This window comes from Protopterus annectens, chromosome 4.part0 (genome assembly GCF_019279795.1).
Source record: "Protopterus annectens isolate FY-2018-M chromosome 4.part0, PAN1.0, whole genome shotgun sequence".
Lineage (NCBI taxonomy): Eukaryota > Metazoa > Chordata > Ceratodontiformes > Protopteridae > Protopterus > Protopterus annectens.
In genome coordinates, this window is record NC_056733.1 from 827,695,938 (window position 1) to 827,709,788 (window position 13,851).

General features: G+C 41.0%; 1 protein-coding gene across 1 annotated transcript in view; it reads right to left on the reverse strand.

Moving 5' to 3' along the window:
• Nucleotides 1-13,851, reverse strand: part of PPIL2 (peptidylprolyl isomerase like 2) — a gene marked incomplete in the record, with an annotated part of 2,081,325 nt that overhangs the window by 323,695 nt on the left and 1,743,779 nt on the right.

The window sequence follows — 13,851 nt, forward strand, 5'->3', positions numbered from 1 at the left end:
GACCCACACAAGGTTCCAATAGGGAAATACAGTGTACTGGAAACACAATGCTAAAAAGAAGTATCCTACCTCCTGCACTTGTATTTGAGCACTCAGGCTGGGGGAAAGACAAGGGAGCCATGACATCACAGAATGGGTGGGTCTTATTATTTTAGTTATAATCAGATGATGGCTGTGGTGATGTCACTTTGGGGGAGGGAACTGATTAAAAAAAGTACCTGCACTGCCTGGCCTCGATGATGTCAGTAATTGGGCGACTCCAGCAAGCTTTATTCAAACGTGAGAGAATCATTTTGTAAGTGAAACCATCACAGTATGAGAAGGTAGGCTTCTGTTACAGAAGTAAATAAAAATTGTAAATGCTTTATTGTTGTTGCTTTACAGAGGACAATGTAAATAGGGAGGAAAAGGGCCGTGAAGTTGAGGAATACATTAGAGAAACCTGTTGTACTCCTTTAAAGATCGTAGTAAAGAATTCTAATATGAATGTCAAGGGTGCTTGATAAGGATCAATGTTTTGTTTAGAAGCCCATATGAAAAATCTCTTCCACTTACTAAGATATAATCTTCTGGTAGACGGCTTATGGGAAGACAAAAGGATCTGTTTTGTCTCATTGGAAAAGTTATGAAGCCTGGCTATGAGGGGAACTGGAGTAGTCAAGCTGTTAGCTTCAGTGACTGCAAGGAAGGGTGGAGGTCCCCCGACGGATGTGTCAGAAGGTCTGGAACTGGGTCCAGAATCCATGGATCCTCCAAGAGATGATGATGAAGAAATGGGAACCAAATCTGCCAAGGCCAATGAGGGACTATAAGAATGATGGTCCTTCCCAGTGCTTTGGCTTTCTGTAAAAATCGGGGTATCAACGGAATAGGAGGGAATGCATAGAGGAGGCTCGGGGGCCAATTGTGTACGAGTGCATCTCTCTGGGGTTTTCCCGGAGGGGGAATCAGGGCAAAGTAGCTTCTGCATTTCGTGTTCATGTGACTGGCAAAAAGATTGCAGCAAGGTTGGTCCCATTTGTGGAAAATCCTGTCCGCAATCTCTTTCTTGAGGGACCACTCATGCGGCAACAAGATTGCCCTGCTCAGTTTGTCTGCTATTACACATGTTCACTGCCAGCAGAAAGCAATGGGAGGAGACAGCCCACTGCCAAACTCTGAGGGCCTCTTGGCAAAGGGGGTAAGATCTGGTTCCCCCCTGCTTGTTCAAGTACCAGACTACTGACATACTGTCTGTCTGAATTGGAATCCTTCCTAGGGGAAGAGAATCCTGGAAGTACTGCAACGCGAAAAGTACTGCTCTCATCTCTAGAACATTGATATGCAGATGTGACTCCTGATCCGTCCATGTGCCTTGGGCATTCTTTCCCTGAAAATGCCCCCCCACCCTATCAGGGAAGCGTCCGTGGTCACAGTGGCTATTGGAGGGGGTAGTACAAAGGGGCGTCCTATGGTTACATGAAGAAACATCAACCACCACTGGAGATCTCTCTTGCATGATTTCATAATTAAAATTGTGTGATTCATTGGAAGTTCCTGATAAGACCAATGAGTGAACAGCAGCCACTGAAGAATACGCATATGCATCCTTGCTAACGGTATGGCCAAGATCGCTGCAGCCATCAAATCTAAAACTTTTAGAACTTCTGCGGCTGGTGCTCTGTCTTTCGATACCAATGAGCTGACATGCTGGCGAAGGAGAAAGACTCTCTCTATTGGTAGTCGAAGAGTGGTGGTTGAAGTGTCTAACTCTACCCCTATAAAAACGATATGCTGCGATGGCGACAAGGCAGACTTTTCTGAGTTGACTGTAATGCCTAAGTGACTGAAGAGTGTCAGAGTGTATTCCCCTTGCCTGAATCAGTTGATGCCTGATGGTAGAGGTAAGGAGCCAATCGTCTAAGTACGGAAACACCTGGAATCCTAGACGCCTCAGGTGAGCCATGACCACTGCCATGCATTTGGTGAACACTCTGGGGGCTGTACTGAGATCAAAGGGCAGAGCTCAAAATTGATAATGATTGGCTCTCAGTTGGAAATGCAGGTGATCTTTGGATGGCCTGGCCATTTTTATGTGGTAGTATGCATCCTCGAGATCTATCGAGCACATCCAATTGTCTTTCCCTAAAAAGGGAAGCATAGACTGTAGTGTGATCATCTGGAACTTCTCTTTTTTCACAAACTGGTTGAATCTGCTGAGGTCCAAAATGGGTCTCTAGTCCCCCGTTTTCTTTGTACCAAAAAGAACCTTGAGTAAGTTCTGGATTCTGTTTGGTCTGCTGGGACTGGCTGGATGACTCTTTCTAGCAACTTGTGGACCTCTATAGTTGCTTGTTCCCTGTAACTGGGTGGAACGTCCAGGATTCTCCTTGGGGGGGGTAGGAGTAGAGAACGGTATGAAATACCCTCTGGAAATAATACTTTGTACCCAGCTGTCATTTGTTATATCTTGCCAGGCTTCTGGGTACAATGATAAGTGACCCCTGACTGCCTCCAGAGCAGGACAGTCGGGCCTCCTTTCAGGAGCGCTGATAGGGTTGACCAGAGAAGTGATCTCTTTGGGCTTTGGGGTAATGCTGAGTAGGAGTGGAAAAACGGACTCAGACGGCAGACTGCCTTTCCCTCCTGTTCACACCTGGTCAAGGTTTCCTTCACTTTAGGCCCAAAGAGAGATAAGCCATCAAAGGGGGTGTTCATGAATGAAGACTTAAAGGGCTCCGCGAATGAAGACAAGTGCATCCAGGAATGTCTCCTGAAAGCAATTCCTGTACTCGCTGCACTACTCATCCCATTAGCTGCACATGGTATGAGACGCATGGAAGAGTTCACAATGGAATTTAGGGTAGCAAGCTGGGCGGCAACTTTATCAGAAGCCCCTGCAGCTACAGTACCCTGAAAAATATCTCCCAACTCCTTAAGGAGATCTCTTTGCAGCCTAGTGAAATGGGTCAAATAGTTCAGGGATTGGAGTGTAAAAGTCGCTGAACTAAACATGCGTTTCCCATATCTATCCATGATTCTAGACTCTGTTAGGAGGATGGATAGACGAGAAAGTCTCAGACATTTCCTTTTTGGTGTCCGTCACTGCCACCACCATGGCATCAACAGGGATCCCTTTGGACAAAAAGGATTTATCTACAGGGGCAGAAATAAACTTGTTAGGCCTCCAAGGGACAGGCTCCATGGACTCCGGTGACTCCCACACCCTCCAAGAGACCAGCTGCTTGAGCTCATCGAAGGGTGGAGACACCCAAGAGGTGAAAGGTTGAGACCCAAAAGCCTTCAGGAGAACTGACTCATCCTCAGTAGGGCTTTTGGACTGCCAATCACCCCTCTGCCTAAGGATCTTGAGTATCTCCGCAAAGGAGATATCCTCGGAGGGGGACCCTCCTGACTCATCCAAGTCAGTGTCAGATGTCAAAGACTCCTGTGGGGAGTCCAAGTGTCTCCTCTTGCACAATCTCTTCCTGGGAACTACCTCTTTGAGAGTCTCTGGGGAGGTCTCAGAAAAGCAGGGGGTGCCCTGTGGGGCTACCTGAGGCTCAGGGTCTCTACGACTAGTCTGGATGATGAAAGCAGAAGTGGACACAGGCGCTTTAGGGGAAGAGGAAGCTAGACCTGGTCTCGAGGATGTCTTTGGGGACAAGGCTCTCCTCATGGCTTTGAAGGCATCGTGGCTTCACTGAGAAGAAGTTGACGGACCCGAGGGAACCGCCAGCCCCTCCCACACCAAGGCTGTGGGCTCTGAGCAGAGGTAGGAGCTGAGCTCATCTGAGCCGAAACCCCGAGAGGAAGAGTCGGCAGCAACAAGTCGGTGCGACTGTCCTCTCCGGACCAGACAGAAGAGTGTCAGCTCCTAGAGTCCCCGGTCAGCACCGAGGATGTCACAGTAGATGGAGCCGAGGACACCGGAGCAGGTCTCGGCTCCACAATCAACAGGTCAGCCCCTTCCAGTTCTGAAGGTCCGGTATGGCTCGGAGGAGGAGCAGTTAAATCCAGGGTAGAGGTCTTCGGTTCCAACACTAGGGTCAGAGCCGACAACAATTTAGCAAGGTCTGGTGCCTGTAAGAGCTTCTGCATCAATCGGTCCATATCCAAATCTGAGAGGCTAACAGAAGACCTAGAGGAGTGCACCGACGGTGCCGACTGAAAAAGTGGAGATGCAGGTCTCTCAGATACCAGGCTCTAGAGCTGTGGGCCGGCCCCCAAAATGAGAAGACAGTCGGCTCCGAGATATGTGGAGCTGATGTCCCAGGATCTTCCACTTTTTTGAACTTTTTAGACACTAGAGGACTTGGAAGACTTGCTGGCCCCATCCTGGTCACTCAATGCTTCCTGAAAAGCATGCTTAAGTAAGCCTCTGTCAACTAATTTTCTTTTCCTCTCCAATAAGACCCTAGATGAAAAAGAGTGGCAAATACTACAGGACTCCTGCAAATGCAGAGCACCTAAGCTAGAGACACACTGAACGTGACCATCAGTCACAGACATCTTTTGCCCACAGTCTGGACATTTCTTGAACCCAGACTTTGGGTACTTGTCCTTGTCCTCTGACATATCCCAAAAACAAATACCTTAGGCTAAACAATCAAACAACAAACTGCCTTAGGCTTACAGTAACAAAGCACACAAAAAAGCCTAATAAAACATGATCAGTATAATAATATACATAAAGAACCACATCTAGGTTCAAAGCACACAAAGCCTAGAGAACAGCCAAATATACAGATATGACTGCACAAAAAACACACACACACACACACACACACACACACTATAAACAAATGCCCAAAAGAAGAAGGGCCAACACTAGCTACATGTTATATATCTATGAGTAGTAATCAAATAGGCCAAAACACAAAGCCACTACAAACTACTAAACTACGTTAATAATAAACAAGGCAAAGGGGGAGCTTGTAAGAAGCTACATGAACTACTGTAATAACTACTGAATAATAGAAAAAAAGTTTTTTTAAATAACTTGCAAAAAATGCTAATTTTGCTGAAAAATGGCTCGAGTGAAACTGGAACCTCAGATCCATGCCACAGCAAACTAGATCTGAGGTAATTCCAGCAGTGCGTCATGGGATAAGCGGCTTGGTCTCGAGCTACTGGTAAACCTGAAGCTTTGCAACTGGCCGTATCGGAGCTGATGGATTGGCTCTGAACCCATCAGTAAAGAATGAACGTCGAGATTGAACAACTTCACATTAATATTTATACCTAATGTTTATAACACAATGTATTTTACTGGATATATACAGAAGTTACATTTCGTTGTTTGCCAGCATTTAAGTAATCACTTTGTTGCTAACTTACTTAAAGCATCAAGTTTGTTTTATGTGAACACTGATGAAAGTTAGTGCATTTTAATTATCAGTGCATCCCTCTTCCCCCATTTCCTACACATGATTTTTATATCTGTCATTTATTATAAAATGAGTGAAATTATAAGGTAAAAACAACAAATTCACTTGTTATTAATGATTACAAGTTCCCTTTCCATATTCACAAATTGCCATTTTATGGCATAAACTGAAAGTTTTTAGATTTAAATGGCAATATCCTATTTTGTATAATCAGCAAAGGTTAAACTGAGTGATTATTGTCAATTTAATACTTTTTGTTCAGAATGTGATTGTTACATTCTGTGACGTTCCTAGTTCAGGCTTCTATTGTTTCCCTTGAACAACTTTGTCAGTTTGATGTGATGTATAAAACATTAGTTAGCTTGGTAACAGCTTAAGTATTATGTATGGTCAAGATGGGTTACGAAACCACAATTCAAGTTAAAGCAATTATATGACTTGTTATGCACATTTACTTATATGAGAAAATCATCATGCTTCCCCTTGATGTTCACTGTAGTGTATGTCATTTATAACAAGTTAAAACAGTAGTGTTCATACACAAGCCCATGTTATTAAACTGAGTGTCTATTGTCAATTTAATACTATTTGTTCAGAATATGATTGTTTCATTCTGTGACATTTCAAGTTCAGGCTTCTATTATTTCTCTTGAACAACTTTGTCAGTTTGATGTCGTGTATAAAACATTATTTACCTTGGTAACCGCTTAAGTATTATATATGGTCAAGATGGGTTCTAAAAACTACAATTCAAGTTAAAGCAATTACATGACTTGTTATGCATATTTACGTATATAAGAAAATCATCATGATATTCAATGTAGTGTATGTCATTTATGACAAGTTATGACAGTAGTGTTGTTATATACAAGCCTATATTATTAAATCCTATCTTTAATATCTAAAATCAGCAGATTGCTTCATCTTATATGACAATTATATATTTTATGTCTAGATTTGTTAAAATCATACATTACATAGCTATTGTGTGTGCTTTTTTTTAACCGTTATTTGAAAGACCACAAGCTGTAATGCTTATTCTTATTATCAGCTCCTTCCAAGCATGTTTATACAGTCCATAGACTTTAAATTATGAGACCCTTCTAGTTTCTTATTTGTTACAAGTATACTTCCATCCTTACATACACACATATCAGTACTTCAAGCACTGGCAACAATGCCCATCCAGTTTTGCCAGAATACCATTCACTAATTCATTTGGTGCGTTTCCAGGCTGTTCTTAAAATATCCAAACCAATATTTGTCCTGTTCCATTTTACCAGCCTGTTCGATTCAGTGGCCACTCTGCCAGTGAACCATTCAACACACCTTTCATTCCCACAGATATTTCCACAAAGGAAATCTGATGACTCTCTAGCACTTCCTGGCAACCCCAAACACCCCTAGAATCAGCTATCGCCATATGCCCAACACGTCCAAGCAAGCTCACCTCCCAAACCACTGCAAAGGGTACTGCACAAGACCAAGTTCTCTTAGTGTTTCACAATAACTCAGACTTCCACTCTTGTGCAAGTCCTTAATGTGTTTGGACCAAAATATATTTTAAATATAAAATTGCGCATAGTATATATTTTTTTTAATCAAAAATCAACTTAATGAGCTAAACAAAGTGTTGGGAGACCATCAATATGTGTACATGTGGTTTAGAACAGCCCCTTTATTATATATTTTTTAAACCAAAAACTTCATTGCCGAGAATCATCTTGGAGGCTCCTCAGAGCCATTAAGCATTATCGTCACTCTGTCTCAATTACCATAGCAACCTGGGAGCGTCTGTTTCTGTTAGTGTGTCTGTGCACTGCATACCAGAGGCTCACAATGAACCTGAAGCAAAGCTTCACTTCACTGCAACTTCAAGCCTAAATTCCCTCCCTTTCAGCGAGGCAGCAGCCAGGAAAAGAACAGAGAGCAAACAGATCCAAAAAAAAAACCTCCCAACAAGCCGCCACAAGAGATAACACATTCTTCCAGCCTTCCCACCTCTCACTTAGCAGATGTATAAACAAACTAAACTATTGTCTGCCAAAATATCCCAAATCACAGTTTTATCCACACCCTTCCCCTGGATCTGGGCTAACACACCAAATGTCTCTTCCTAATACACAAGCAACAGTAAACCTTGATCACAAGCTGCAACCCACAGCTTCCTGGAGATGAAAACAGCAACATACAACAGCTGCCAGACACAGCTGCATCCACACACACCATGTAAGGCTTAATCAAACATCACTCAAAGCTATGATACCTTCCATGATTGATATTAGCTATGTTTAGACAGAATGATGATGACATTTGTACTAGCTGCCAGACACTGCTGCATCCACGCACACCATATCAGGATTGATCAATCAGCACTTGTAGCTGTGATACCTGCCATGATTGATATTAATTATATTTAGACAGAATAATGATAACATTTGTACTAAGAGCTTGCTACTATTCTTTAACCAGGATATACATGACATTTCTAAATTATACTTTAACTGAAGAAGGCATTAGTCTCCATGACAGCATTTTTTTTCAAAACACTCTACTGTTACTGCTAGTACATATGATGTCAATTTGTTACATTTAAGTCTGAACTCTGATGAATGGTACCTTGTTGAAATAGTTAATTAATTACTTAAATTATAAGTAAAATCAATGAAAAATTAACAAAATAAGTATTCACTGAGTTCAAGTACGGGAATAGAAACTTCTATGTTTTTATTATATGTTGCTTTGGCTTATATATAATCTATACAGTAACCCATCTTGACCTACCTTTGTTTGTGAAGAATTATTGGACTCTCTGAAACATTCTGAATAAATCATTACTGTTTTGCAGTTGTTTAAGAAACCCTCTTTTTTTTTTTTAAATAAAAACAGATGACAGGTGATGTACCATATCAGTTGATACTTTGAGAGATGCAGTTGTAAGAGTTATTTTTTTGGGACAGCTATCTCGGAATCAGTTTTTTGTTTCTTCTTTCTGGCATCAGTCTAAGGATTTGTTTTGTTTATTCTTTTAAGAGTAGGAGCCATCCATTCCATTTCTTCTGGGATAGACACTGTGTTGTTGTTTTTGATGAATATAGTAGCTTCTTCTAAGTCATTAAAGGTTCTCATCTCATTGGCAAAAAAATATTTTTATCTTGGCTGGAAAGGCCAGCTGTGCTTTGATGTTGTTTTGTTTCAACAATTTTATTATTGGCCAGACTTTTTTCCTATGTTCTAGCACTCTGGAAGAATAATTACTGTCAAACCTTATTAGGCTTTAAGGGTGATTTTCTCCAAGCAGATTTTAATATTAGTTCCTTCTCCAGAAATGAAATAAATTTTATAACTATAGAGCTAGATGGAGTATTTGTTGAGTTAGAAGCAGGTTTCCTCAGTGTTCTATGCGCCCTTTCAATTCCAAATGAAAGTCCCTCTTTCAAGTCTAAAAATTTAGGAATCCAGGTTAAGAATGAAAGAATGTCTTCTACTTCAGTGTTTTCAGGCAAACCAAAGATCCTTATGTTGTTCCTCCTTTCCCTGTTTTCTAAGTCATCTATTTTGTTAAGCAGCCATGTATTCTGTTTAAGCAGAAATACTTATTGGAATTCTTTCTCTTTGACTCTCCCTTCAATGTCATTTAGAGAAGTCTCTACATTTGTTATTTTTGTATGGTGTTGCTGTAATAGTTCCTTAAAAGTATCAGTCTGTTTTTAAGAATTTAATTTGAGGGTTTCCAAGTGATTTTTAAAGCCATCCATCTTCAAAGATAGTTCCTGTAAGGTAGACGTCATCAATTGCAGTTTTTTTTTCTTCAAAGCAGCATCTGGATGAGAATTCCTTGAGTTGTTCATATTCAGTGACTCAATATATCTCCAAGTTACTTGACAGGAAAAATTTTGTACATCTCCAACAAAACTGATATTTATGTAGTTTAGTAGTTTATCTATAGATTTCTGATGCTTTAAACTTGAAAATAATAGAATTTTCCTATATTATTATGCTAGTTTATGGAGCTCTCAAAATTCACTGCTCTCAGTTGGCCATCTAGGCTCCGTCCCCTTAAAAATAATCTTTCTTTACATCCAACAAATTCAAAGGACGGCGCTACTATTAAACCTATTTCTGAAAGTTAATCATTATTTTTCAGCCTTATTTTTTATGAAGAGAGATTAATTTGGGCCCATCCTCTGGCACCACTAATACATAGAAAAATTTAGAGCACAGAGGAAAAACAAAATATTAAGAAGGCATGTGAAGCACTGCCAAAATTCTCTTAAAGGAATTCATCTATCGGACAGCGCATGAGGGTCTGACATGTTAGAATGGAGAAAGCATTAAAAGAACTGCAAATGTAGTTTCAAAATATATCAAACCTGCCATCCAGCTGCCTACACAGAATTCAAATTTCATTTTAAAATACAAGTAATCTCCGTGGTATCCCCGAAGTCTCAAACAACCCACTAAACAAGTATAGTGGGTCCAGAAACAAAACAGTGTAAGAAACTTGTCTGTGTGGAAGATTTTCAATCCATATATATCTAGTTAATCACTGTACATTAATCAGTTCAGATAATGGTAGTAGAGGTAGCAAACTTAAACTCGTCCTAAGTAATAATAAAAAAAAAAAAAAAAAAAAAAAAAAAAATTTAAAAAGTATATAATTTGAAATATTATACAGAATTACTAAGTATTAGAAAGTAATCCAAGCAGGGCAGGCAGTCATGTTTCCAGTCGAAAATCCTTTATTAAGTACACAGACTTTTCAACTGGAAACAGACTGCCTACCCTGCTTGGAGTACTTTTGAATACTTAGTAATTCTGTAAAATATTTCAAATTATATATTTTTATGATTTTTTTTTTTGACTTAGGACGCATTTAAGTTCGCTACTTCTACTTCCATTATTTGATCTGATTAATATACAGTGATTAACTAGATATACATGGATTGAAAATCTTCCACACTGAGAAGTTTCTTATACAAATTTCATTTTAACATACATATTTTTATTAGCATGCTTGTATCTCAACATAATGCAGTCATTAGAAGTTACTGAATTGAAAAAAATAAAACTGAAATACATAAAAACTACAAGAGGAACAAATGAAAAAATGAAAACAAAATATAAAAGTTAAAACTTAATTACTTAATATACAAGCTCTTGGATTCAGAAAGGCATACCACAATATGGAAGAAATCTCAATGTTTCTGTATCTCTATCATAGTAAGCATGTCTAGTTCTTAAGATTGCTCTGCCTCCGAGGTTTTCCCCTCATGGGGGCTTTACTGTGGGAGTGGGCTCCCAGGGGAATCGCATGCTAATGCAACATTCCAGGTAAGTGGCTAATGCTAACTGGCCACAAGTTCTAGCCTGAAATGCCCGTAGCCCCCAAATCCCTCAGCTGAGTAAAACTTTACTCTAAGAGGAAAACTGAATTCCATGAAAAGGTAGCAGACACATATCCTCTCCCATTTGAGTATTAGTGGTGCACTTAAATGTCCAGCAAGGCTTTCGGTAAGTGTATGCATGCAAACGGACATGTGTGCATGTCTGTAGGGCATGAATGAGGCTGAATGAATATGTATGTATCTGTGTGTCTGCAGGTAGGGGGTGCCACAACTGGATATGGGCACGTATGTGTCTAGGTTACTGCAATATGTTAGACAGAGAATCACAGGTCCAGTGAGTTTGTGTGTATGTTGCTGCATGTGTATGTGTGAGTGTTTTTATGAGTGTGAGTGCACAGGGAAGTTGCCTGTAGATGGGCATGTGTGTGCATTTTTTTGCACGTGTAGAGATGTCTCTGCTAACATGATGCATGAGCTGCTAGGGACAACACTACTGCGGTCAGGTCTGAGTGTGCAATGTTCAATTCACAAACATCGTAATGAGCTGTTAATATGGTTTTTCCTCAGTGCAGCCTTACCATGCATCTAAATCAGAATTTTTTTTAGTCATGCTAATCAACTAACCTGTGTTGGGTAATTAAGAGCAGAAAGAAAGGAATTCTCTGAATTCCAAGGAAGTAATGATCTAGTGAAATACAAATAAGCAGGTTATGCTGTTTTAAAAAAGAATGTTGTCAAATACATGTCAGCTATCAAATACTTGTGTTAAAACAACAGCAAGAGACATCTCACCAATGACTCTCAGAATTTAGAGTCAAGGATCTTTAGGATATGCCACCAAAATGACAGTAGTGTACTGAAAGTTTAGGGAACAGCAGGATGTTCCACTTAAATGACAACAATGTGTCCTGCTCCACCAATAAACTAAAGTACTGAAAACTTAGGAAACCACAGGATGTGCCACTGAAATTACTACTCTCTGTCTGATATTTTCCATTTGGTGCAGTAAACCTTCTTGGTGGTGGCATGTTTTTGAGAGGCTGATAAGATCTGACCAACCAACAAAGAATGCTTGCCATCTCTAGCTAATGTTAGAGCTGAATGAACAAAGTGGTTAATTTCATGGATTTTTGAACTGGGGGAGTTGGTCTGGATGGGTGAGACAAGAAATTTGGAAAATGATCCAGTTTCCATGGAGGATGTACTAGAAGAGACCACAGGAATGGAAACCATGTCTGCTGAGACCAGAAATGGGCAATGAGGATGACCTTGGCCTTGCACATTCTTGCTTTCTGTATAAATCTGCTCATTTGAAGCAATGGGGAAAAACTGTAAAGGAGAGCCGGGGGCCACTTGTGGACCCCAAAGCATCCCTTGGTGACTGTCCCTGTGGAGGGATCAGGGCAAAGTAAATGCTGCCCTTGTGATTTAGATGAGATGCAAAAAGATCACAGCAAGGCTGGCCCCAATGACATTTGTCACTGTTGGATTGAGGGACCACTTGTGTGGCACTAGCACAGACCTGCTCAGTTTGTCTACTAGAACACTGGATGACCACGAGATATGCGTTGCTATAATAAAGTTGTGTGATGATATTGTCCACTGCCAGACTCTCGTGGTTTTGCAGCAAATGGGTATGAATGGGTTCCTCACTGTTTGCTGATATACCAGACTACCAACATGTTATCTGTTTGTATCTGAATCACACCTCTGGAGAGGCTGTCTTGAAAAGCCCTCAATACTAGGAGTGCCCTCATCTTAGAACACTGATGTGAAGATTGACCTCTGTATGTGACCATGTGCCCTGAACTACCTTATGTTTGAAATGCCCCCACCCCCCAGAAGGGAAATGTCTGTTGTCATAACTGCCACATGGGAACTTGGTCAGAACAGCCATCCGTTCATCACCAAAGGAGAGCCTACCCACCAAGAAATGTGCTGTATGCAGATCTGAGTTTGGCATGGAGTGGATGGGCTCTCTGAAACCACTGTATCACTAAAGACCATTGAAGAACTCTCATAAAATATCTGGCAAGCAGGATCATGAGTACTGTGGGTGCTATAAGACCCAATAGGCATAAGATCAACCTAGCTGGAGGAAAGTGGTGTTGAAGAACTTGTGTGTTGGTGAGATGAAAAGAAAGAACTTTGGACATTGTTAGTCAGGCAATTTGCAAGGTTGTCTCCAGGTGGCACTGAATAAATTCTATCGTTTAAGAAGGTGCAAGCTGCCTCTTGCAATAGTTGCAGCAACAGATCCCTGTGGTGTGATAAGAGACTGTCAGTTGTAGCTCTGAAGAGCCAATCATTGAGGTACGGGAAACCATGGATCCCTAGGAGGTGCAGCTGTGCTGCTACCACTGCCAAGACTTTGATGAACACCCAGTGGGCTGTGGTTAGTCCAAAGGGCAGAGCTCTGAACTGATAATGACTGGATTCCTGCTGGAAGCAGAGAAACATCCAAGAATGCTTCTCTATCTTCACATGACAGCATGTGTCCTTAAGGTCTACTGAGCACATCCAGTCATCCTTTCTCAGTAGAGGCAAAATGGACTGCAGTGCGACCATTCAGAATTTTGTCTGCTTGACCTACTGATTCAAATGACTCAGGTCTAGAATGGGTTTAAAGATCCTTGTTTCTTGGGTACTAAAAAAAGAAAAATATGTGAGTAGACTCTGCATTCTACCTTGTCTGTGGGTACTGACTGGATGACTCTTTCTAGCAAGCTTGGAAATCTCTGCTGCTGCAAGTTCACGTTGACTGGGTGGGATGTTGGGAACTCTTTTCTACTTGACAGGGAAAGGGAAAATGATGCAGAATAACTTTGGGAGACCATGTTTAGCACCAATACATTTGTAGTTATGTTTTGCCAGGCTTGTGGGTGCAAAGATAAGTGCTCCCAGACTGCCTCCAGAGTGCAGCAGTCAGGCAATCCTTCAGGGACACTGAGAAGGCATTTCACAGAATGGTTCATAAAAGCCTTGATTCTGCAGTCCATCAGTGCCCCTGGTGCTACAACCATTACTTTTGCCTCCTCCTCTGCCATAATGGGGTCTACCTCCATGAGTCTCCTGGTAAGGGCTCTGTGATTTCCTAAACCACATCCTTATTCCAGCTCACTGATTCCTACAGT